The sequence below is a fragment of the Oryctolagus cuniculus genome, chromosome 4 (assembly GCF_051225735.1).
Source record: "Oryctolagus cuniculus isolate XC-2025 breed Fujian yellow rabbit chromosome 4, ASM5122573v1, whole genome shotgun sequence".
In the NCBI taxonomy this organism is placed as follows: domain Eukaryota; kingdom Metazoa; phylum Chordata; class Mammalia; order Lagomorpha; family Leporidae; genus Oryctolagus; species Oryctolagus cuniculus.
In genome coordinates, this window is record NC_142870.1 from 346,932 (window position 1) to 372,358 (window position 25,427).

The 25,427-nt window shown below is 43.8% G+C and overlaps 1 protein-coding gene and 1 non-coding gene across 12 annotated transcripts in view; one reads left to right on the forward strand and one right to left on the reverse strand.

Annotated features, from left to right (window-relative positions):
• The window catches only part of DIP2A (DIP2 acetate--CoA ligase A), a 112,063-nt gene that overhangs the window by 83,741 nt on the left and 2,895 nt on the right, over positions 1 to 25,427 (reverse strand). The window lies entirely within an intron of this gene.
• LOC127483076 (small nucleolar RNA SNORA25) lies at positions 14,752 to 14,880 on the forward strand. Its single transcript, XR_007909042.1, has one exon. It is a non-coding gene; the product is annotated as a small nucleolar RNA SNORA25 (small nucleolar RNA).

The following is a 25,427-nucleotide window of genomic DNA, read 5'->3' on the forward strand; positions in this document are numbered from 1 at the left end:
ACCCAGCACAAACCTCTGGTTACTCACTGAAAGTGCAAACACTCCAGTAAGCCACAGATGCACAGTCCATAGATAAAAGCCGTCAGGGAAAAAACAAACAAACAAAAAAACATGAATCTCCACAAATGCCTAAAAATAAACATAGAAATTCAAGAAATAAAATAAGGATGAAGTCTCCAAGATGGTGGAGTAGGGAGGGAACTTACTCCTTTAGTCTAGGAGAAGATAGTTTAAAAAAAGTGGAGACAGTGCAGTCTCAGGGAAGTTAGGGAGAAAACGACAGAGGAAACTATGCATATTAGAGGGACACAGTGGACCTACATGGCAGGCATGAGTGCCCACAACTCAGGACCCCAGCAGCAGAGAGCCTCTGCACCAGCACTGGAGAGTGAGTTGAGACCAAGCCATTGGAGATGAAGCTGCAGGAAGTACCTAGAGGGAACCTGGCTTGAAGCCCCATGGGGGATACTGTACCTCCCAAACTAGAGGAGGAAAAAAAAGGAGGGACACTTTTCTCTCTCGCCGATCACCTTGCAATGGCATCCTGTAACAAGCCAATAGAGCAGGCATCATTTTGGACATACAAAACAGCTGTGACAGCTCGTGTCTGTGCCCAGAAACCAGCCGAGTGGAGACTCCTGACTGGTGGGGAGAACTAACAGGGAGCGGGTGCTTGTGACTGTGGGATGCTTGTGTGCCAGGACTATGAAAACACTGAGGCTACACAGGAGGACTCAGGGTGTAGCTGGGACATTAGACAGTCACTGCGGAAGGCTCAACACAACCACAGCTCGCTTGTTACCTGGTGAGGGACGTTGCTGGGGAATCTGGGCATACACTGAGGACTGCACAGATAATTTGTGTGGTTCTTGGGGGAGAGTGGATGAATATTATACCCAATGGGGCTAGCGCTCAGGCACTGGTCTCTTTTAAGGAGAGGAGCTCAGCTGAGTCTACACCAACAGACAAGAAACCTCCCTTCCGATTAAAAAAAAAAAGGCAATTTACTGCATCATACCTGGTTGTATAACCTCAGACAAGCCCTTCACCCTGGAAAACTGAACAAAGCTCCCTGGCCGCAAGCAACATAGCCTCTAGATATTCCCTGAAAGCAGACATTCTACTTATCTACAGAATCATAGTACAAAGATAACAGCCGCCACAGCAGAAAAAAACAAAAGAAGAAACCAATGAGTATCTCCACAAATGCCAAACAACAAATGAACCAATTCAAGAAACAAGAATAAGGACGGTAACATGATTCCCCCAAAAGAACACAACACTTCAATACTAGAGCGTGAAGATCATGAGATTGAAGAAATGCCAGAAGTGAAATTCCAAAAATTGATTGCAAGATTACATAGAAGTAATCAGAAGCAAATGCATGAGCTACTGAAATACGTACATGACATGAAAGAAAATTTCTCCCATAAAATTGAGATCTTAAAGAGAAATCCAATGAAATGAAGCATTCAATAGAACAAATTAAAAAATGCAGTAGAAAGCCTTAACAACAGAATCAGAAAAGCAGAAGAAAGAATCCTTGACTTAGAAGACAAAGCACAGGAAATTATACAGTCAAACCAAAGACAAGAGAAGAAAATTATCAAACAAAAAAACACTGTTGGGAATCCACAGGATACTATCAAATGACCAAAACTAAGAACAAAAACCCTATCATTATCTCAATAGATGCAAGAAAGCATTTGATAAAATACAACACCTTTTCACAATGAAAACTCTAAGCAATTGGGTATAGAAGGAACATTCCTCAACACAATCAAGGCAATTTATGACAAACCCACAGCCAGCATCATATTGAATAGGGAAAAGTTGCAAGCATTCCTACTGAGATCCAGTACAAGACAGGGATGCTCACTCTCACCATCGCTATTCAATATAGTCCTGAAAGTTGTAGCCAGAGCCATTAGGTGAGAAAAAGAAAATAAAGGGCAACAAATTGGGAAAGAAGAAGTTAAACTATCCCTATTTGCAGATGACATGATTATATATATAGGGAATCCAAAACTTCACCAAGAGACTATTGGAACTCATAGAAGGGTTTGATAAAGTAGCCAGGTATAAAAGCAATACACAACACAGGATCTAAAATCAACAGCCTTTCACACACAGACAATGCTAAGGCTGAGATTGAACTTCTAAGATCAATCCTATTCACAATAATCAAAAAAATATATATATATACACACACCTTGGAAAAAATTTAACCAAGGATGTCAAAGATCTCTACGATGAGAGTTACAAAACATTAAAAAAGAAATAGCAGAAGATACAAAAAATGGAAAAACCTTAAATGTTCATGGATTAGAAGAATCAATATCATCACAATGTCCATTCTTCCAAAAGCAATTTAAACATTCAATACGATACCAATCAAAATACCAAAGATATTCTTCTCAGATCTAGAAAAAAATGATGCTAAAATTCATTTAGAGGCACAGGAGAACTAGAGTAGATAAAGCAATCCTATACAACAAAAACAAAGCCGGAAGTGTCACAATACCAGATTTCAAGACATACTATAGGGCAGTTATAATCAAAATAGCCTGGTACTGGCACAAAAACAGGTGGACAGACCAATGGAACAGAATAGAAACACCAGATATCAATCTAAACATCTACAACCAATTTACATTTGATCAAGGAGCTAAAACCAATCCCTGGAGCAAAGACAGTCTCTTCAACAAACGGTGCTGGGAAAACTGGATCTCCACATGCTGAAGTATGAAGCAAGACCCCTACCTTACACCTTACACCTTACACCTTACACAAAAATCCACTCAAGCTGGATTAAAGATCTAAATCTATGATCTGACACCATCAAATTATTAGAGGACATCAGAAAACCCTGCAAGGTACTGGCACAGGCAAAGACTTCTTGGAAAAGACCCCAGAGGCACAGGCAGCCAAAGCCAAAATTAACAAATGGGATTATATCAAATTGAGAAGTTTCTGTACTGCAAAAGAAACCCTCAGCAAAGTGATGAGGCAACTGACAGAATAAAGGATTAATAACCAGAATCTACAAAGAGATCAAGAAACTCCACAACAACAAAACAACCCAGTTAGGAAATGGGCAAAGGACTTAAACAGAGATTTTTCTTTTCTTTCTTTTCTTTTCTTTTTTTTTTTTTTCCAACAGAGTTACAGAGAGGCAGAGACAGAGAGAAACGTCTTCCATCTGCTGGTTCACTCCTCAGATGGCCGCAATGGCTGGAGCTGCGCCGATCCTAAACGAGGAGCTTCTTTCGGGTCTCCTATGTGGGTGCAGGAGCCCAAATCCTAGGGCCTTCTTCTATTGCTTTCCCAGGGCATAGCAGAGAGCTGGATCAGAAGAGGAGCAGCCAGGACTAGAACCAGCACCCATATGGGGTGCCGGAACTTCAGGCCTGGGCTTTAACCCGCTGCGCCACAGCACTGGCCCCATAAACAGCCATTTTTCAAAAGAAGAAATACAAATGGCCAACAAACACAGGAAAAAATTTTCAGGATCACTAGCCATCAGGGAAATAATAAAACCACAATGAAGTTTCACCTCACCCCAATTAGAATGGCTTTCATACAGAAGTCAACAAAAAACAAATTTTGCAAGGATATGGGGAAAAAGGTATCCACTGTTGGTGGGAATGCAAACTGGTAAAACCACTATGGAAGACAGTGTGAAGATACCCCAAAAATCTGAATATAGATATTCCACATGACTCAGTCATCCCACTCCTCAGAATTTACTCAAGGGAAATGAAATCAGCAAATAAAAGAGCTATCTGTACCTCCATGTTTATTGTAGCTCAATTCACAATAGCTAAGACATGGAATCAACCTAAATGCCCATCAATGGAATGCTAGATAAAGAAATTATGGGATTTGTACACTATGGAATACACACAGCAGTAAAAAAAAAAAATGAAATCCGATCATTTGCAATAAAATAAATGAATATGGAAAACATCATACTTAGTGAAACAAGCCAGTCCCAAAGGGACAAATACCATATGTTCTCCCTGACTGTGACAACTAACATAGCACTTAAAAAAATATGTACAAGTAAAACTGACACTTTTAGAAGGGATGATCTGAGCTGCCCCTGTCTTGACTGTCCAGGAAGTTTCTTTTGTTGTTGTTTTTATTTTTCTTCCTACTATTATTTTTTAAGATTTATTTGAAAGACAGAGTTACAGAGAGAGGCAGAGACAGAGAGAGAGGCCTTCCATCTGCTGATTCACTTCCCAGATGGCCGCAACGGCTGGAGCTGTGCTGATCTGAAGCTGGGAGTTTCTTCCCGGTCTCCTACGTGGGTGCAGGGGCCCAAGGAGTTGGGCCATCTTCCACTGCTATCCCAGGCCATAGCAGAGAGCTAGATAGGAAGAGGAGCAGCTGAGACTAGAACCAGTGCCCATATGGGATGCCAGCACTTCAGGCCAGGGCGTTAACCTGCTGCGCCAAAGCACCAGCCCCTCTTCCTACTATTTGTTGAACTTTTTACTTGACATAGAGTTAATCATATGTGTATAAAGTCAATTAAGGATGGATATCAGTTAAAAAAATAAGAGTGGGAATAAGAGAGGAAGGAGGAAGGCTGTAATTATAAAGCTGTATAGTTCTGCATACATTCCTATAGACTTACTTCTAAGGGTACAATTTAAAAACTTGCCATGGAACATGATGTGCTTTCTGTTTGTAAAAACTTGCCACGGGACCCTAAATCCCATTAAATTGGGATGTAAAAATGCCCTCTTAATTGTTAAAGTGGTCATATTAAGTGTAAAAGTGACCATATAGGTAGGATTAAGTGTTAAAGTGATCATATAGATGGGATCAAGTGTCTGGTAATAACAACTGACAGAATTAAAAAGGAGAAAATGCTCCAACATGGGAAGCAGTCCACAAGCATATTCACAGATTGACAATCACTTTAAGTAACACTCTGACCTCAGAATCAGCCCTTAAGGTTTCCTGATCTGGATGAAAAGTCCATGAGAGCATTTCAGGCATGGAAAGCCAAGACACTGTGGCAAAAATGTTCTACATGAAGGATCTCATGAGTGAGAACCCAGTGGAAAAAAGTGGCCATCAAACAAAGATGTACTTTTCTCTAAAGGGAGGAGAGAACTTCTACTTTGCTTATGGCCTTGTCTAAATACTGACAGAGTGTGTGGATTCAAAAGGCTTCCATAGCCTAGGAAGTTCATGTCATGAGCCTCAGGTGGTCACTGACATCATACATAAGAGTGTTAATTGTTAAATTAACAAAAGGAGTCACTGTGCACTAACTCCCCATGCAGGACCTCTGTCCTCAATGAGTTTTATTATGAGAATTAACAGTAAAACTTGTTCTCAAACAGTTTGTGTGTGTGTGTGCAAATTGTTGAAATCTTTACTTAATATAGAGTTGGTCTTCTGTGTACAAAGTTAATTGAAAATGAATCTTAATGGAGAATGGGACTGGGAAGGGGAGAGGGAAGAGGAGGAGGGGTGGGAGTGTGGGTGGGAGGTGGATATGGTAGGAAGAATAACTATATTCCTAAAGTTGTACTTAATGAAATTTGTATTCCTTAAAAAATAAATTATATTTTTTAAAAAGTTAAAAAAAATACAGAAGACAACATGATGCCCCCAAAGGAACACAACAATTCAATATTAGAAAATGAAGAGATTTATGAAATGGCTGAAACAGAATTCAAAAGATTGGTTGCAGGGTTACCTAGAAACAATCAGAAGCAAATCTATGATTAAAGCAATCCATACTTGATATGAATGAAATTTTTTCTCATGAAATTGAGATTTTAAAGAGAAATCAAAATGAAAAATTCAGGGCCGGCATTGTGGCTCACTTGGTTAATCCTCCTCCTGCAGCGCCGGCATCCCATATGGGCGCCGGTTCTAGTGCCGGTTGCTCCTCTTCCAGTCCAACTCTCTGCTGTGGCCTGGGAGGGCAGTGGAGGTGCTTGGGCCCCTACACCTGCATAGGAGACCAGGAAGAAGCACCTGGCTCCTGGCTTCGGATTGGCAGCACCAGCCGAGGCGCCCGTTTGGGGAGTGAACCAACGGAAGGAAGACCTTTCTCTCTCTCACTGTCTATAACTCTACCTGTCAAATAAAAAAAAAATGAAGAATTCATAGAACAAATTAAAAAAATGTGGTGGAAAGCCTTAACAACAGAATAATGAGGCAGAAGAAAGAATCTCCAAGCAAGAAGACAAATCTATGAAATTTTTGAGTCACACCAAAAAAAAATTGAAAAATTAAAAACAGTGCTGGAGATTTATGGGATACTATCAAATGACCCAAGATATGGATCTGAGGAATTCCTGAAGTAGTGGAAAGAAAGAATGGATTAGAAGGCCTATTCAGTAAATAAATACAGAAAACTTCCCCAATTTGAAGAAAGAAAGGGACATCCAAGTATAGGCAGCACATAGGAACTCCTTCTAGACATGACCAGAAATGATCTTCACAAGAATACCTTGTAGCCAAAACTTTCAACAGTAAAACATAAAGAAAAGATTCTAAAATGTGTGCAAGAGAAATGCCAGATTACTTTCAGAGGATCTCTAGTTAGACTCACAGCTGACTTCTCATCAGAAACTCTACAGGCTAGGAGAGAATGGAGAGACCTAGACCAAGTCTTAAGAGAAAAAACAAACAAACAAACAAACAAAACTGTCACCCCAGAACAACACACCCTTCAAAGCACTCCTTTTTGAATGAAGGTGAAATAAAGACCTTCTCTAACACACAGAAATTTAAAGAATTTGTCACAACTCATCCAGCCTTACAAAAGATGCTTAAGGATGTGCTACACAGAGAAACACAGAAAGACAGGCATCATTATGAAAGCTCAAGAAATTTAACAACAATAAAACAAACAATCCAGTTAATAAATGGACAAAAGACCTGAACAGGCATTTTTCAAGAGAGGAAATTCAAATGGACAAAAGACACTTGAAAAAATTCTCAGAACACTAGACATGATGGAAATGCAAATCAAAACCACAATGAAGTTTCATCTCACTGCAGTTAGAATGGCTCTCCTGCAGAAATCAACAAATGGCAAATGCTGATGAGGACATGGGGGGAAGGTACCTGATTCCTTGATGGTAGGAATATAAACTAATACAGCCACTGTGGAAGACAGTAGAGACACCTCAGAAATCTGAATATAGACCTACACAAGATCCAGTCACCTCACTCCTGGGAATTTACCCAAAGGAAAAGAAATCAACATATGAAAGAGATCTGTATTCCCATGTTTATAGCAGCTCAATTCACAATAGCTAAGATACGGAATCAACCCAGATGTCCATAAACTGATGACTGGATAAAGAAATTATGATATATACTATCGAGCACTACTCAGCTGTAAAAAAAAAAAAAAACCAAAAAACAACAACAACAACAACAAAAAACACCAGAATGCTGAAATGCTTTCTTTTGCAACTGGAAATCATTACACTTAATGAAATAAGCCAGTCCCAAAAAGGAAGATACCGTATGTTTTCCCTAACAGAGTACTTGAAATGTAATGTGCTGGAGTGAAACAGACATTTTGAGATTTGATGATTGTTACACCCCTTGTCTCTACTGTTGAGGAACAGTGTTTTTTAATTCACACTATTCGCTGAACTCTTTACTTAGTATAGGGTTAACCTCATAAGTAATAAAGTATACTGAAAACAGTTCTTTGTAAAAATTAAGAGTGGGAATAGGAGAGAGAGGAGGAAGAAGGGTTAGAGTACAGGTGGGAGGGAGAGTAGGGCAGGAAGTATCACTATGTTCCTGAATCTGTGTAAATGAAATTCATGAAACTTGTATACCTGAAATAAATTTTTTTTAAAAAATGTAATCAGGGGCCAGCACCATGGCTCACTTGGTTAATCCTCCACCTGCAGCGCTGGCATCCCATATGGGCGCCAGGTTCTAGTCCAGGTTGCTCCTCTTCCAGTCCAGCTCTCTGCTGTAGCCCGGGAAGGCAGTGGAGGATGGCCCAGGTGCTTGGGCCCTGCACCCACATGTGAGATGAGGAGGAAGCACCTGGCTCCTGGCTTCGGATCGGCGTGGCACACTGGCCATAGCAGCCATTTGGGGAGTGAACCAACGGAAGGAAGACCTTTCTCTCTCTCTCTCTCTCACTGTCTAACTCTATCTGTCAAATAAAAAAAAAAAATTATTGTAATCAGCACTCCCTGGGGGCTCCTCAACAACATAAACTCAAGGGCCACACCCAATCAATAAAATCCAAATCTGCAGTTTACCAAGATCCTTGAGTGAGTCCCATACAATTCAAGTTTCAACATGAGACCTCCCAGTCCAAGAGGTTTCTCTAGGCAAGATATGTCAGGGAAGGCATTGGCACTGCAGCATAGTGGATAAAACTACCGTCTGTTGTGCCAGCATCCCGTATGGGTGCCCGTTCTAATTCCAGCTACTCCACTTCCAATCCAGCTCTCTGCTATTCTGCTATGGCCTGGGAAAGCAGCAGAAGGTGGCCCAAGTCCTTGGGCCCCTGCACCCACATGGGAGACCTGGAAGAAGCTCCTGGCTCCTGGCTTCAGATCAGCCCATCTCCAGCCATAGCAGCCATTTCGGGAATGAACCAGCAGATGGAAGACTTCTCTCTTTATCTCTCTGCCTCTGCCTCTGCCTCTCTGTAACTCTGCCTTTCAAATAAGTAAATGAAATACATATTCAAAAAAAAAGGCAGTGAGGTGCACCTGGGAAAGCAGTGGAAGACAGCCCAAGTGCTTGGGTCCCTACACTCACGTGGGAGATGTGGAGGAAACTCCTGGCTCCTGGTTTTGGCCTGACCCATTCCTGGCCACTGCGGATGAAACCAGCGGATGGAGGACCTCTCCCTCTCTGCCTCTCTGTAACTCTTTCAAATAAATAAATCTTTAAAAAAAGAAAATCAATCTCCAAATAGTAAAAGTAGGAAGAATTACATATACATGCACACAGACATGTACATTTGTGTACATGCAGAACATGACTGGAAGGATGCACAACAAATTACTGAGAGCTTATCCCCAAGGAGTGGCCTGCTTCTTTGCTTGGCCTTGAGTAGAGTGTGAAACACATTTCATTTTATACTTTTGACTTCTTTAAATGTTTTAGCACAATCAGCAAACAATCCTTGGAATTATTAAGTGTGGAAGACAGATTTGACCATGTGGTATGGCTACCTCATATGTTACTAAGAGAAAATTGATGAATTATATGCACTATTTTTACAACCTGAGTCTAAAATTATTTCAAAGTAAAACGTTTATAAGTGTACAAAAGAGATTATGTACAATTGATGTTGTTTGTTTTTACATGTTTGTTAAAATTTGTCAATTAAACCATATGGTTGGGCCAACACTGTGGCATAGTGGGTAAAGCCATCACCTGCAGTACTGGCATCCCATATAGGTGCCTATTCTAATCCCAGCTGCTCCACTTCTAATCCAGCTCTCTGCTATGGCCTGGGAAAGCAGTGGAAAATGGCCCAAGGCCTTGGGCCCCTGCAGCTACGTGGGAGACCCTGAGGAAGCTCCTGGCTTCTGGCTTCGGATTGGTGTAGCAGCTGGAAGACCTCTCTCTCTCTCTAACTCTGCCTTTAAAATAAATAAATAAATCTTTTTTAAACAAATAAGAAACCATATGGGCTTGGAGGTTTATTTTCTAGAAGGTTTTAAACTATGAATTTATTTTCTTTAATAGTTATAGAACTATTCAGGCTATCTGTTTCATTATGGATGCATTTTAGTAGTTTGTGTTTTTTAAGGAATTTGTCCATTTTTCTAAGGTGATCCAAATGTAGGGGTGGAACTATTCTTAGTACTCCCTTATCATCCTTCTAATGCCTGCAGCATCTCTGTCTAAATGTTGCCTCATTCATCTCTGATTATCGTAATTTGTCTCACGCCTGAATTCTTTCTTGCGTGAAGACAAGAACCCCACAGCTTCCATGGCCTTCCCTCCAGTGACAAAAGTAATTCCAATCAAAATTCTTCCAATTTTTTTTTGACATGGAAAATGACAAGTTGATTCTAAAGTGTATGTGGAAATGCAAAGAGCCAACATTAGATCAATCAAACTTGAAAAACAAAATGGACAGACTTCCTCTTCTCAGTATGGAGACTTCTTGTTAAGCTACGTTTCCTTTCAAATGAACTTGTCTTTGGAGAAGAGTCTGCAGAGGAATATGCTGTTCTGTCCAAGGTCAAACGCTACCTGTCCTCTGCTGCATCCCCCCATCAAACTGATGGTGACTTCTAGGGGCGCGCTGGGCAGACTCAGGCAAACCAACCAAAACTTCAGCTTCTGTTCACAAGCCACCCTATGCCTGCCCCCAACTCAGTTCCAAGGGCCCACATTCCATCTGTTTCTGATCTGCCCCATTCCTGCTTCCATAATCAGAGGGTTCTCGCTGTTCTATCATTCTCACTGTCCAAAATCTATTCTGCTAAGAACTTCTAATTGTTAGAGCCTCTCCAACCATTTCAGTGCTACTTGGGAAGGCCCTGATGAGTATTAACCCAGGAAATCCTCTGCTCCCAGAAATGCTTCTCTGAAAGCCTGTCCAGCCTGGGCTGCCCAGATGCCCACTCTCCTGGACACCCTCTCCTGAGGGCGCTGCCTTCAGTCTGCCCCACAGCCAGCCTCCCTTCTCTGCCTTTCCTTCGTGGCTTCCTGGAAGTTTTCTCCCAGGCCTCCCTGCAGGTTCAGTCCTTCCTCCTGGGCACTTACATTCACTACTGATGTGCTAATGACATTCAAGCCCTTTCCACAAAGGACCCCATTCAAATACTCAAAGGTCCCCGGAACACCACTGGATTCCCAGAGACCTTCCTACAGCTAGCTCCTGCGCTTTGTCTTCCTGGGCAGCAGCACCAGCCCCCAGGTGCTCACTTGAGGAACTCCAGACTCTCTGGACCCACCTGCACCGAACTGGACCACCTTCCCCTCCCCACAGCGCTGTCTCAGCCAGCAGTCTCCTGCCCTGGACAACTGCAACAGGCTCTTTCTCTACCCCCAATTTCAGATTCCTAAAATTGACGTTCTACTTGCTCCAGGATAATTTTTCTAAATCAAATAGAGAGAGCACAGACACTGTCAACATTTTATAAAGAAACATTTTAACTACTGATTACTATCTTAAAAGAAAAAGAAACTGCAGGCTCCTTTATTTACTTATTTGCAAGATTTATTTATTTTGAAAGTCAAAGTTACACAGATAGAAGAGAGGCAGAGAAAGAGAGAAGTCTTCCATCCACTGGTTCACTCCCCAATTGGCTGCAATGGCCAGAGTTGCGCCGATCAGGAGCCAGGAGCTTCTTCTGGGTCTCCCATGCGGGTGCAGGGGCCCAAAGACTTGGGCCATCTTCTACTGCTTTCCCAGGCCATAGCAGAGAGCTGGATCGGAAGTGGAGCAGCCGGGACTCCAACCAGCACCCATATGAGATGCCGACACTGCAGGCATGGCTTTACCCACCACACCACAGCGCCAGCCCCTCCATTATTTATTTTAATTGGTTAAAATAAAGCATACAAGAATAAACTGTCCTCAGTGCTCCTTTTTAAAAACACAACATTGGCCATGTGTTTCAAGGCTTGTGTAAGCTCTGGAATGTGCACAAGTCCTGCATTTCCATTCCCGCTCTGCCCCGTTAGAGAGGAGGGCAGAAACCTCCAGAAGGTACACTTTATGGTACTCCTCTTCTTAACAATGTCGTGAAGCTGAGTACACACTGTCCTAGGTTATTTAAGACAGTGGCCACTGGTTTAACTTTTACAAGTTAAATTGAACGTTCAGTCCCCCAATCCACCAGACACACTGCAACTATTCAATGACCACATGAAGCTAATGGCTACCACGGTGGACAGCACAGAGCATTCCCATCACGGCAGAAAGTTCTGAACAGGCCCCTAGAGAGCTGACCAGCTGCTTGCTGGTCATCTCACACGTCCACAACACCTGACTGGCTGCAGAGAACTCAATCCCAACTTCTCAGAGGCTGTGCAAACACTGCTGTGAGGCAGCCCTGTGACTCCCAACCTGTATCTGCACACAGCTGCCTGTGCAAGCTGGACTCCCATGGCTCAAGCAGCTTCAGCTCACACAATCTTCTCTGCCCTCCTGCCTCACAATGTGTAATCCTGACCCGCAAATATCCTACACACCTAGCTGAGGGCCTTGCCCTGGGGAGGAGGACAGGTACTTTCCCTGAAACACTGTGATCCTCCCTGCCAACAAATGGCTGGTGAAAGGTCAAGGCGGCCAGCGCTGAGGGCAGCAATGTTTCTCTCTACAGAGTCCTCAGGATTGCTGAATGGGGAAGGTAAACACTGACGTATCAGTGCTCCTACAGAAAAGTAAGGGGTGCTCAGAGTCCCGTGGGGGAGGAAGTATGCCCAGCTCTCCAGCACCACAGTCATTCTTCAAGGGAACAGCTTGATCTTGGAGTTGCTGGGTAGGAAGTCAGAAATTTAGTCTGTGTGTGTGCAAGAAGGGCCTGAAGACCAGCACCTACTGTGGACACTCTGAAGCCCAGCATCTCCCACTTCCAAGTCCTGCCCAGACCCTGACGGCCTCCCAGGTGGTCCCAGCCCTTCCCCAAGGAAAGCTCCCAGAAGGATTCTCTCTCAGGACCTGACCTGATAACATGTGGCAATAAAACTTTCTCAGAGGCCCTAAGGGAAGCGCCTCTGCTCTGCCTGGGGCCAGCAAATCTGGGGAGGAATTTGCTGATTTTCACCCAACAAACCCTTCCCCTAGGACTCCACCTCCTTTGTCCAGGAGAAAAGGGGGAGGAGGGTAAACAGACTCCCTTAAAAACCTAAGGAGTTAGGCCGGCGCCGCCGCTCACTAGGCTAATCCTCCACCTTGTGGCACCAGCACACCGGGTTCTAGTCCTGGTCGGGGCACCGGATTCTGTCCCGGTTGCCCCTCTTCCAGGCCAGCTCTCTGCTGTGGCCAGGGAGTGCAGTGGAGGATGGCCCAAGTGCTTGGGCCCTGCACCCCATGGGAGACCAGGATAAGTACCTGGCTCCTGCCATTGGATCAGCGCAACGTGCCGGCAGCAGCGCGCCGGCCGCAGCAGCCATTGGAGGGTGAACCAACGGCAAAGGAAGACCTTTCTCTCTGTCTCTCTCTCTCACTGTCCACTCTGCCTGTAAAAAAAAAAAAAACAAAACCTAAGGAGTTAAAACAAAGACTGCACTCAGCCCTCTGCCTCTTGGCTGAGCGCCCCCTGCCTGGCCTACCCTGGTGTAGTCTCTCTATTCAACCATGTAACCTGGCTCTCCCCCAGTTCCAGTGACTGGGTACTCTCTCCCTACCCCTCCATTCTGATGGATGCCCTGTCCCTAATAAAACCTTATCACTTCACCCCCTGTCTCATGCCTGAATTCTTTCTTGCATGAAGACAAGAATTCCATGGCCATTTCTGCAGTGACAGAGTCAGGAGTCAGGAGTTGGGTTAGGCCACAAATACCTATTAAACAGCACGAGGGTGGTGACTCGGTGATGTTAACAGCAGCTGTTTAACAATGAGGCATTTGTTTTGCTTTGTTTAATAATTCAGGTGATTTTTTTTTTAAAGATCTATTTATTTATTTGAAAGGTGGACTTAGAGAAAGAGAGATAACAGAGAGTAGGACAGAGAGCTCAATCTTCCTTCATCTTGTTCACTTCCCCAATAGCCGCAACAGCCAGGATTAGGGTAGGCCAAAGCCAGGAGCTTCTTCCAGGTCTCTCACAAGGGTGTACAGGCCCAGGCACTTGGGCCATCTTCCACTACTATCTTAGGTGCATTAGCAGGGAGCTGGATCAAAAGTGGAGTAGCTAGGACTCAAACCATGCCCATATGTGATGCCGATGCTACAGGCCAGGGCTTTAACCTGCCGAGCCACAGAGCCGGCCCTCACATGAGGCACTTGATAAACATTTTGTGAACACAATAATGGAGGACTCCCTCAAAGTCACGTCAAACTGTCAAAATAGTCATGCTCACCAAGTGGCATCTGCATGCTCACTCTGACCACACTCTGCCTCCAGTTTCTTCCTGCTCCACTAATCTCTCTGAGGGGACAGAGATCCTGCACAGGGGCCTGTCAGACATAACCCTCCTCCATGGCTCCCTCTCCCCTGGGCTAAGTGCCAATCCCTGGAACCTGGAAGGCCTTGAAATTTCTTCTACTCCCTTAGTCCCACACTCCACCCACAGGGACCTCCAACAGGACAGGCCCTCACCTGCTTGGGGGCCTTTCCACCTGCAGTACCCTCACCCAGAGAAATGCCCCAGAGATACACACAGCTCCTCACCTTGATTTAAAGCCTAAGTTCACCCTCCTGAAACTGCGGCCTCCCAGTTCTAGGTCTGCACATACACCCTCACCCACTCCCAACCGCTTCCCTCCTGCTGTCAAGAGCTCTTATCACAACCAAATATTCCACATACTTTTTTCCTATTAGCACCCTCCACCTCCTGAATACGTAGCTACTGTAATCCTCAATGCACACATGGAGGCAGGAATGAAAGAAGCATGCCACTCCAGCCTCTCCCTGGACGTCCACACTTGCCTACCACAGGCCTTGTAGACATAACCCACAGTCAGTGTGCTCACAGCAGTTCTTTCTTGAAGTATTCTCAAATCTTTCCTTGTTTTCCCTCAAATCCAGTTATCCTCCTTCATTCCCCATCCCACCATTAAGCATGCAACAACTCCAATAAAAAACCTAGGACGCAAAGGTCATTTCAAAGCGGGCTTCCAGAGCTGTGAAACCAAGATCTCTTAATGCTGAGAGCAAAGACTGATGTTCCCCACAGGATGCCACAGTCACTCAATTCTGCTGTGTTTTCCTAAGGAGATATAAGATTAAAAAAAAAAAAAAAAAAAAAAAAAAAAAAAAACACCACAAAAACAAAACAAAACAAAAAAACAACAACAGGATGCAATTCTTGCTTTCTCACTCCTTCTACCTTCAGATCCCAGGACCTCTCACCCCGCCCACAGCCATTACCCTACACCCATATCCTACCCATGCATCCTATCCTACACCCATGCCCTACCATATCTGCCCAGAAGCACTTGTCTCTCTCAGTAGCAGCACTTGTCTCTCTCTGGTTTTACTTCTGCCTGCGCCAAGCTGTTAGTGAGTCTTCCAGGACATAAGTAGTCAAAGCAACAGAGCTGCAGGGCTCCTTGTCACACTTAGACAGAAATCAAAGGTCCAGCCCCAGGCTGCCTGCCTGACCTGCCACCTTCAAGCCACCTTCCTCATCACACTATCCACCAGGTTCATTCCCCTGAGGCCACGATTCAGCTGGCCCAGCTGTCCAGGATACCCCTCCTTGTCATGTCCTCGTTACTCAAGTTGTCTGTCTCGAGCCTTCTTCCACCAGCACTCTGAAGACCCCTTCTAAGCCCACCCTCCCTTCGCCAGCTGTTAGGAGAAAGCAGACAGCTGAGAGGAAAGGTGCCTTTCTTTATGGAGGAGGCTGGAAGTAGATGTGACTGCTCAGTGGATACAACCCACACACCAGCCTGCTCTGGTGCCTGGGCCTAGAGGGGAACAAGGCAGGATTGGCCTCTGCTGTCAAGAAGCCTCACAATGGACGACTAAACCAGCGTCAGCCAAGGGCAGCAGGATCTGGAGAAGAGTGAATAAAAACCATGGGCCACATTCCACCTCAAAAACAGACCATCAGTGTTGGAGACAGACATTTAAAGCAATACCAGATAAACCAGCCCTTCTGGTGAAGGTCCAACAGGGACCCTGTCACAGTCCGTCCTCTGAGCATCTGACTGCATCACAGCACTGGACAAGTGTGCAGCATGCCTGTGAGGGAGCCAGTGGGTCTGGATGAGAGAAGAAAGGCAGGTCGACTGGGCAGGGAAAGTCTCAGCCTGAGGCAGCTCTGAGCAAGCTGCGGCCAGGCTGACCAGAGCCCTGCACCCATCAGCACTCCCAGGAACAAGCCCTTGCATGTGTGGACCCAGGGCACAGCAGCCAAGGCCATCAGGTGGCACACCCTCAGGGGGCCATCAGGGGAGTGAACCAGAACCAGCAAATGAAGACCTCTGTCTCTCTCTTTACCTCTGCCTCTCTGTAACTCTGCCTTTCAAATAAAAAATAAATAAATAAATAAATAAATAACAAACACTGATGAACAAAATTCATCACATATTCACAGACTGGAGGGATTAATATTGTTAAAATGACCATACCATCCAGAGTAATCTACAAATTAAACACAATCCCTATCAAAACAACAGTGACACTACTCACAGAAATAGAAAAGACAATCTTAAAACTCACATGTAAACCACAAAAGACCCAGAATAGCCAAAGCAATCCTGAGGGATTACTTACACAAAGCTGTAAGCCTCACAATACCTATCTTTGAAACACACTACAAAGCTACAGTAACCAAACGAGCACAGAACTGGTATAATAACCAATACAGAGACAAACAGAACTGAACAGAGAACCCAGAAATAAACCCATCACATATAGTTAACTGCTGCTTCTGACACCAGCATCCCCTATTGGAGTGACAGGCTGAGTCACGGCTACTCTGCTTCCAATCACATTCCCTGCTGATGTGCCTGGGAAAGCAGCAGCAGATGGCCCAATTACTTGGGCCCCTGCCACCCATCTGGGAGACCTGGATGGAGTTCCGGGATCCTGGCTTCAGCTAGGGTTGGGGTCATATGGAGAATGAACCAATGTATAGAAGATCTCTCTCTCTCTCCGCCTTTCAAAAAATAAAACTTTAAAAAAAAAAAAAAAAAAGTGGTACTGGATAAAACCAGGTAGAAGAATGCAAAAGAATTAAAAAGTAGATCCCTGGGTTGGTGCAGTGGGTTAAAGGCCCAGCCTGCAGTGCCAGCATCCCATATGGGTACCAGTTCAAGACCTGGCTGCACCACTTCCGATCCAGCTCTCTGCTGTGGCCTGGGAAAGACGGCCCAAGTCCTCGCACCCCTGAGCCTGAATGGGAGACCCGGAAGAAGTTCCTGGCTCCTGGCTTCGGATCAGCTCAGCTTTGGCCGTTGCGGTCATTTGGGGAGTGGAAGACCCTCTCTCTGGCTCTACTTCTCTCTGTAACTCTTTCAAATAAATAAAATGATTATTTTTTTAAAAAAGTAGATCTCTACGTTTCACGATATAGAAAAATGAACTAAAAATGAATCAAACATCCAAGTGTAAAACCTAAAACTATGAAAATACTAGAAGAAAACATAAGAGAAACACTTCAACGCATTGATGTAAGCAAACAAATGAGATTATAGCAGATTAACAAGCTTCTGCAGAGCAAAGGAAATGCGTGAACGTGGGTGCAAGTCAAAGCCATAATAAAAGTCTCATTTCATCCCGATTAGAATGGCTAGAATTTGAAAGACAAAAATGGTGAAGAAGAGGAGAAAGAGAACCCTTGTAGAGTGTTGGCAGAAATGTAAATTAGTATAGCCACTATGAAAAATAGTATGGAGATTCCTTAGAAAATTAAAAATAGAATTACTCTATGATCCAGCAAAACCACTACTAGCTATATACCTAAAGAAAATGAAATCATTATATCAAAGAGATACCTATACAACCATGTTTATTAAAGCACTACTCACAATAATTAGGACATGGAATCAACTAAAGTAACCACCAACAAGTGATAGCTGAAGAATATATGAAATATATACAACAATGCATATTACTCAGCAATTAAAAAAGAATGAAATCCTGTTATGTGCGCCAAAGCAGATGGAACTGAAGGACATGTTAGCACCAACAACAAAGATGGCATGTTCTTATTCATCTGTGGAATAAAACTATCTCACTAAAGACAACAGTAGAATAATGATGACAAAAAGACTGAGTTAGTGAGGAGGTGGCATAGAAAGAGGTTGGAGGGCACCAGAATACAGTTAAATAGGAGGTATTAGTTTTAATGTCCCATAGCCTCCTATGGCAGTATAATCTACAGCATTCTATTAGATATGTCAAAATGACCAGAAAAGGGGCCGGTGCCATGGCTCACTTGGTTAATCCTCCACCTGTAGCGCTGGCATCCCATATGGATGCCGGGTTCTGGTCCCGGTTGCTCCTCTTCCAGTCCAGCTCTCTGCTGTGGCCCGGGAGTGCAGTGGAGGATGGCCCAAGTGCTTGCGCCCCTGCACCTGTATTGGAGACCAGGAGGAAGCACCTGGCTCCTGGCTTCGGATCGGTGCAGCGCCGGCCGTAGCAGCCATTTGGGGAGTGAACCAACGGAAAGAAGACCTTTCTCTGTGTCTCTCTCTCTCTCTGTCTATAACTCTACCAGTCAAGTAAAAAAAAAAAAAAAAAGGAAAAAAAAAGAAAAAAAGAGGCTGCTTGAAATACTTGCACCCCCCGGCGCCACGGCTCACTAGGCTAATCCTCCGCCTTGCGGCATCGGCACACCAGGTTCTAGTCCCGGTCGGGGCACTGGATTCCGTCCCGGTTGCCCCTCTTCCAGGCCAGCTCTCTGCTGTGGCCAGGGAGTGCAGTGGAGGATGGCCCAAGTGCTTGGGCCCTGCACCCCATGGGAGACCAGGAAAAGCACCTGGCCCCTGCCATCGGATCAGCGTGGTGCGCCGGCCGCAGCACACCGGCCACGGCGGCCATTGGAGGGTGAACCAACGGCAAAGGAAGACCTTTCTCTCTGTCTCTCTCTCTCTCTGTCCACTCTGCCTGTCAAAAAAAAAAAAGAAAGAAAGAAAGAAAGAAAGAAAGAAAGAAAGAAATACTTGCACCCCATGTCAGAGTGCAGGGTCTGAGTCCTCATCCACTTCCAATCCAGCTTCCTGCTGGTGTGTGTGCTGGGAAGCAGCAAGTGATGGAGAAAGTACCTGGGTTCCTGCCACCGATGTGTAAAACTGCGATGGAGCTCTGAGCTCTTGGCTTTGGCCCAGTCCAGCCAACTACTGTACGTATTTGGGGAGTGAACCATTACATGAAATTATTTATTTTCAAATAAAAATCTATCAATACACTTTAAAAAATCGTTGAAGGGGGCCAATGTTGTGGCATAGCAGGTTAAGCTGCTGCCTGCAGTGCCAGCATCCAATATGAGCACTGGTTTGAGTTCCAGATGCTCCATTTCCAATCCAGCTCCCTGCTAATGCACTTGGGAAACCAGTGGAAGATGGCCCAAGTACTTGGGCCCCTGCACCCATGTAGGAGACCTGGAAGACGCTCCTGGCTCCTAGCTTCACCTTGGCCGTGGCAGCCATTTGGGAAGTGAACCAGCAAATGAAAGACCTCACTCTCTGTCTCTTCCTCTCTCTCTCTCTGTAAGTCCCCCTTTTAAATAAAATAAAAGAAAATAAATCTTTAAAAAAAATCATTAAGGGAGGGGATCCAAAATGGTTGATTAGTGAGAAGATGCAGTGATGTAAGCCACAGTCGGATACCAGAGAAACAAAGGATGGCCACATTCCCAGGGGACTGATGAGAGAAATCTGCAGGGAGAACAGACAGAACAGAGACTCTGTGAAGCAGTGAGGAGAGCGGACAGGCACCAGCACCCAGTGCACGCCACAGTAACTCCCACGGATGGCGGGGACACGCACCTTCCCAGGACAAGGTGAGAGGAGGCTGCTGCAGCTCGTGCCACTGGTGGCTTTCACTAAGGGAGAACTCTGCGGCCCCCACTGACATTTAATCCATCCTGGGGAGCAGACAGGGAGGGCATCCACTCAGCTCTGGGAAGGGAAGTCACACTGCTCTGCTACCCTCCCCACCAACGCGCCAGACTGTTTGCTGAGCTGGAACTGCAGCCAACCGATCTTGACCGATCTTGACTCTGGGAATGGCAGGCGGCTCCCTCCAGGGACAGAGCAGCTTGCAGGGCTGAGAGTGGGCACCCTGCATCTTGTGACTTAAGTCCTGGGTGTTCACAGACATACCTGGGCAGGACTGAAAAGGGCATGGAGTGTAGCAGCACTCCGAGGAACCTGCCTGCTCCAACTCCAGAAGTTTGGAGCTTCCTGAGTGCCGGGGACAGAGCTCACAGAGGGTTGGTGGTCACCCTACGGAGCATGGCAGTGTTCTCGGCAGCTGGTGTGCCTTAGTGGGTGGGGTGTGCAGGCACTGGGAGCTCACTCCCAGCAGTGAATCAGCTGATGCATCTTGGCACAGAGCAGGGCCGAGACCGCGAACACACCCAGCCAGCATCTACATCCCCTCCCCCACCTACTACAATCAGAGGAGGTCCAACTTGGGTGTCACTCTGGACTCTTGCCCCACCCACAAACGGTGGCCAGAGCTTCCTGGCCCACCCAGCGCATACCTCTGGCTCTCTAGTGTAAACCACAAGCATTCTCCTCGAGTCACAGAGGCACAGTCCCAAGAACAAAGACTCAGAAGAGGCAGCAACAGGGGATGCCCGACAAGTATGAAAATCAACACGGAAATGCAAGACACATGAACAAGGCAGGCAATATGACTCCCAAAAGGAACACAGTAATACATTAATACAGGACTGTGAACACAGGGAGACTGAAAAAACACCCGACAAGTCATTCGAAAGAATGCTTATAAGATCACTCAAAAACAGAAACAGTTACGTGAACTAAGGAAATCCATACATGACATGGATGAGAAATTCTGCAAAGAGATAAAGATACTGACAAAAAATCAAAGTGAAATATTAGAAATGTGAAGATCAATAAGTCAAATAAAAAATACCACAGAAAGCCTTAACAGACTTTGTGAGGCAGAAGAAAGAACATCTGAAATAGAAAACAAGTCTTTTGAAAGACCTCAATCAGACCAAAAATTTAGAAAACCCAAAAATAGTGTTTGGGGTCTGTGAGATATCATGAAATGATCAAATATATATGTCATAGGAGTTCCTGAAGGTATGGAAAAACAGGATGGCTTATAAAACTCTGTGAAATAACAGCAGAAAATCTCCCCGATTTGGAGAAAGATGAGGACATCCGAATACCAGAAGCACATAGAACCCCACATAAGCATGACTGGAAAAGATATTTACCGTGATGCATTATAGTCAAACTTTCAAAAGTAAAACATAAAGAAAATATTCTAGAATGTGCAAGAGGAAATGCCAGATTGCCTTTAAATAATCTCCAATTAGACTGACATCAGATTTCTCATCAGAAACTCCATAGGGGAGGAGAGAATAGAGACACAGTCCAAATCCTAAAAGACAAAAACTGTCAACCCAGAATACTTACCCAGTGAAGCTCTCATTTATAAAGTGAAGGTGAAATAAAGACCTTCACAGACAAGCAAAAATTTAAAGAATTTGTCACCACCAGGCTAGCTTTACAAATGATACTTAGGGACGTACTAAACAGAAACAGAGAAAGATAAACAGCATGATGAAAGAATGTGAAGGCAGAAAACCTCTGAGTAAAAGAACAATGGAGGGGCCAGTGGGTGGAAGATTCTCATTTCTCTCTCTCTCTCTCTCTTTCTCTCTCCCTCCCTCCCTCCCTCCCCCCTTTGCTTCTGCTTCTCCTTGTAAATAAATAATCTTAAAAAAAAAAAATGGAGATTCAAAACAAACAGCAATAGGAATATTGGAAAATATGGAAAAATGATAGGACCACATCGCTACTTATCAATAATAAACTTGAAAGTAAATGGACTAAATTCTCCAATTAAAAATACAGACAAGGTGCACAGATTAAAAAGCAAGACCCATCTATATGGTGCCTATAAGAAATAGACCTTATCAACAAAGATTTACAGACTGAAAATAAAAGAATGGAAAAAGATATTACATGCAAGTGGAAATAAAAAACAAGCAGAAGAAGCTATTCTCATATCAGATAAAACATACTTCAAGAGAAAAACAGTTAAAAGAGATGAAGAATTATTTAATTATGTAATGATTAATTATGTATTAATTCTGTAATGACTAAGGCACCAATTCAACAGGAAGATGTGACTATAGCAAATGTATATTCACCCAAATGCTAGGGTATCCAGTTATTTAAAACAAATGTTGGGACCAGCACTGTGACAGTTTGAATCCTGGATGCTCTCTGCTAATGCGTCTGGGAAAGCAGCAGTACAGCCCAAGTCCTTGGACCCCTGCACCCACATGGGAGAACCAGAAGCTCCTGGCTCCTACCTTCTGTCTGGCCTAGCTTCGGCAGTTGTGGCCATCTGGGGAGTGAATCAGTAATGGAAGACTTTCTCTCTCTCTCTTTCTCTCCCTCCCTCCCTCCCTCCTTCTCTGTAACACTGCCTTGCAAATAAATAAATCTTAAAAAAAAAAATGTTAATAGATCTAATGGGAGACATAAACTCCAGTACAGTAATAACGGAGGCCTTCAACATCACACTTCCATCAATGGACAAATCCACCAGAAACAAAATCAACAAAGAAACAACAGAGCTAATTTACACTATCTACCAAATTAATCCAACTGATATCTACAGAACATCTCATCCTGGGGCCGGCATTGTAGTACAGTGGGAAAAGCCGCCAACTGCAATGCTGGCATTCCACACAAGCACCAGTTCAAGACCTGGCTGCTCCACTTCCAATCCAGCTTCCTACTAATGCTGCTGGGAAAGCAGTAGAAAATATCCCAAGTGTTTAGGCCCCCACACCCACATGGGAGTTCCTGTGCCCTGGCTTTGGTGTGGCCCAACCCTGGTGGTTGTAGCCATCTGGGGAGTGAACCAGCAGATGGAAGATCTCTCTTTCTCTGCCTCCCCCTTTCTCTCTGTAACTCTACTTTTCAAATAAATAAATAAGTCTTTTTTTAAAAAAAAGAGATGCTATTTTGGGACAAAAAAATTGAAGCATATGCATGGCTTTTTCATAATACACATTTTCCACGAACTTTCTGAAGTTTTTTTCACGTTTTCATGTGTTTTTCACATTCCCTGACAAAGAAATCCTGTCCAGAAAAGGATGCCCACTCTCACTAGTATTATTAAATACAGTTCTAGAAGTTTTAACCAGAGTCATTATGCAAGAAAAAGAAATCCAAAAGATGCAAATTGGAAAGAAGGAAACCAAAATATTTGCAAATTACACATCCAATAAAGGATTAATATCCAGAATATACAAGTAGCTCAAGAACTCAACAAGGCCACCACTGTGGTGTAATGGGTTAAAAGCCCTCGCCTGGAGCACCGGTTCTAGTCCCAGGTGATCCTCTTCCAATCCAGCTCTCTGCTGTGGCCTGGGAAAGCAGCGGAAGATGGCTAAAGTCCTTTTGGCCCTGCACCCACGTGGGAGACCCAGAAGAGGCTCGTGGCTCCTGCCTTCGGATAGGCACAACTCTAGCCGTTGCGGCCATCTGTGGAGTGAACCAGTGGATGGAAGACCTCTCTCTCTGTAACTCTTTCAAAGAAATAAAATAAATCTTAAAAAAAAAAAAAAAAAAGAAACTCAACAACAAAACAAACAATCCAGTTGAGAAATGGACAAAGGATATCAACAGGCATTTTTCAAAGGATGAAATATAAATGGCCAACAAATGAAGAAATGCTCAGGAACAATAGCTATCTCAGAAACACAAATAAAAACAACAGCGAGGTATCACCTACCCCAGACAGAATGGATATCATGCAAAAATTAAAAACTAGGAAATGACGGCAAAGATACGGAAAAGAAGGTGCTCTGATACACTGCTGATGGGAATGTGAACTGGTACAACTATCATGGAAGACAGTATGGTGATTCCTCAGAAAACTAAAAAAGATCTACCATATGACCCAGCTATGACCACTCCTGAGACTATACCCAAAGGAAATGAAATCAGCGTATGGAAGGGCTACCTGCACTTCCTGTTTATAACAGCTCAACTCACAACAGTTAAGTTATGGAAGCAACCTAGATGTCCATCAACTGATGACTGAATAAAGAAAATGTGGTATACAGAAACAATAGGACACTACTTGGCCATAAAAAAACAATGAAATCCTGACTTCTGTAACTAAATGGATGCAACTGGAAACAAATATGCTTAGCGAAATCAGCCTGACCTCAAAAGACAAATATCACATGCTTTCTTTGATTTATATAAAATATAAAAAATTTAACACGTGATTGAAACTGACATCTTTGGATCTGATTACTGTTTACTGGCCTTGTCTATACTGCTGGCGAACTGTGGTCTTTCTAATTCTACTTGTTGAACTCTTTATTTGAGGAGAGTTAAGCCTTTGACTATAAAGCAAGTTAAAAGTATATTATCTCAGGGGCCAGCGCTGTGACGTAGTAGGTGAAGCTGCTGCCTGCTGTGCTGGCATCCCATATGGGCGCTGGTTTAAGTCCCGGCTGCTCCAGTTCCAATCCAGCTCTCTGCTATGGCCTGGAAAAGCAGTTGAAAATGGTCCAAGTCCTTGGGCCCCTGCATCCATGTGGGAGACCTGGAAGAAGCTCCTGCCTCCTGACTTCAGATCAGCGCAGCTCCGGCCATTGCAGCCAATTGGGGAGTGAACCAGCGGGTGGAAGATCTCTCTCTCTCTCTCTCTCTCTGCCTCTCCTTCTCTCTCTGTGTAACTCTGACTTTCAAATAAATAAATAAATCTTTAAAAATTAATTAATTAATTAATTACCAGGGAAAACTCAAAATTTGAGGATATCTGGCCTGGGCTTTGACAGAATTTGGAAAGGAGAATTTTTAATATATCAGAAAATATTTAGGAAGAACAAACATTTATTGACATGTAGGCAATCTCAAGCTATCATTCTGAAAATTAAGAAGTTCTATCACAGCTTTTAGAAATTAAAGATATTAATTTAAAAATGAAAATAGCTTTGTGAAAGAAGGTCCTTCCAATACACACATAAACTGAGCTTTTCAATACCTTTTCATTTGATTCCATCCATCCAGAGATCCCTGCATGATCAGAATATCAGAATGAAGGAAAGTAAGAAACAGACTAAATTTAAAGCTATGGAATGAACCTATTAACCAGAATAAACAGGAGTGGGACAAATGTAACCTATTGTGTACAAACTTCCTCCCAGACTCACTGCAGGCCACTAAAACAAAGGCCAATCCTTACATCATTGTCCATGTTTCCAGAGCAGTTTAGTAGCAATAACTCCAAGATATGGTACAGCACTGGTATGTCCAAACAGATGTGAGGTATGTCCAATGTAACCTATTAAAATAATATGTAAAGCACAAAGGTTTGGCAGTTAATTTTTTTTAATCAAGGTCATATCTCTAAACAATCTCACTTTCATCCATGAACGTTCTGATACATGTTCAGGAACCACATTCATGAATTCTTTTGTACGCTAGGGAAATAGGTCTAACCGTGTAGCCCCACCCTTTATCCTCATCTTAGTCTGAAAGAGATCCCTAAATAAAGGGCAAAACAGCTAGAAAAGTTAGGAAGGTACACAACTTTGCCTTATTTCCTTCTTGGGTCTCTATGATAGAAATTCAGCAAATCT